We start from the raw sequence: 1,982 nt of genomic DNA on the forward strand, positions 1-1,982 counted from the left end.
ATATATATATAGTTACCTTCAAATGCTTCCTCTGTGCAAAACTGTTTAGGCAAGGATGGAGGGAGGGTGGGTTCCAACGCTGTCTCCACCTCCCTTGAAATAAATAAACAAAACAATAACAAAAAAATAAATTTACCTAATGTATCCAGTCAAGGCTCAAGATGAAGTGTAATGTTTTATCCGGATGAGCATGTGACAGTCCAGTGAAACAGAAAGCAGCTTTAATGATCAAGATCAGGCAGTCAAAAGTTGAGGCGCGCATCAGAGTCCCACAGGTGACAGGCGCTGAGTGGAAGCCTCCCTCTTGTGTGCGTGGCCCCCCTGTCGAGTTTTTTTTTTTTTCCCCCACCTTTAAAATCGACTTCGACGCCGTCCCATCCACACCAACTCTCGCTTAACTCAAACTCATCAGAAGTCACGCAGCTTTTTTTTCTCTCTCTTTCTTTCTTTTTCAACCGACGGCTTGCACGTTTGTATAGTTGGAACAAAGCAGGGGAAAGACTCAACAAGTTGGTTGAGGGAGAGAAAGAGAGGGATGGATCAAACTGGATCCACCGGTTCCTAAGGAATTAGCCATAGCGACAGGGAGCAGCCAAGCTATTTTCAAAAACCAACTTACTGGAAATCCGTGGGCAGGTTAATGCTGAAAATGCTGCTGTGGAGATGTGACTCAAGGTTGAATCTAGAGTCGCGTTTCTAATTGCTGATGTAGAGAAAGAGGAAAAAAAAGATGAAGCCTCCCACAGAGAGATGTCCCATCAAATGTCTTTCTAAAATGCACTTTTTACACTGGTGTGTGCAAATATGCGCTTGAAACTAAATTAATATGTATGCATACTTCTATTTTTATGTCAAAGTAAAAAAAAAAACGTGGTAATTGCATTTAATAGTTATTAAAGTTTAAACATGCATATAATTGAATTACCTGCAGGCAAGCACATCTCTTCAACTAACCACCAGCTGCAACACCGTCAGGCCAACTGTGTTGTTTTTGTGACACCGCGCTGAGCTTCTCGTGTTAAGTGCTTTTTTTATATATACATATATTGCTGTCTGTGATGTCTACATGACTGGCAGCTGCTGCAGTTCAACAGGTTATCCGATCACCGCTGTCTACACTAGAGCCAGCCTGGCTTTCCATTCATCAGACAGACGCGCCATGTCCGCCTTTTGCTGCAGACATGCGCCTTCCAGCGGCTCTGAAGCGTCTGGAAGCCAACACAGCCGCGAGAGAATGGACCGTAAAGCAGTGACATTCAACAGGCATCGTTTTTTTTTCTTTCTCTCTCTCGCTCGCTTTTTTTTTTTCTTTTCTTTTCTTTTTTATAATCCCATGGACTCTGATCCACAATGAGTGTCTCGGCTTGGAATACAGTTTGTTCTTGTCCGACATGCACCATGCAGCGCGGACTGGAGGTTCGATGGTTCCGCAGCAGCAAAAGCAACAGTTGTTAAATCCACCACTTCCTCCTCCATCTCTTCGCTCGGTAGCCGCGCGCGTTGCTGGATCTCGGTCTGACACGCAGGACGGGATCGCACGGTGTGGACCGTCTGCCTCTCCGCGCAGCGATCGATCAAGTTACAAGTGACCTCTTCTCTGAGCCTTTTCTTTATCTGACCTCTTATCTGAGCCTTGTTTTTATATTTTTTTTTTTTATTTTATCTTATTTTATTTTTGCATAACACAGGCTGACAAGTCACACAATCATTTATTTTCGAACTGCTTGTTGGAAAATACATAACAAATATTTATTTGGGCAATTGGTTAGTGGATAATCTACAAATTAATCATAAAACACCTTAATGAATATAACAATTATAGGACATACATTAATATGATTTGATTATTTTCAGTGTGAGGAAAATAGACAAAAACTTTCATTAATAGCACATACTGTTTCTGTTGGATAGAAGTTAGCTATCAAAAAAGTGTGTGTGTGTGTGTGTGTGTGTGTGTGTGTGTGTGTGTGTGTGTGTGTGTG

The sequence above is a fragment of the Austrofundulus limnaeus genome, unplaced genomic scaffold (genome assembly GCF_001266775.1).
Source record: "Austrofundulus limnaeus strain Quisiro unplaced genomic scaffold, Austrofundulus_limnaeus-1.0 Scaffold81, whole genome shotgun sequence".
In the NCBI taxonomy this organism is placed as follows: Eukaryota; Metazoa; Chordata; class Actinopteri; order Cyprinodontiformes; family Rivulidae; genus Austrofundulus; species Austrofundulus limnaeus.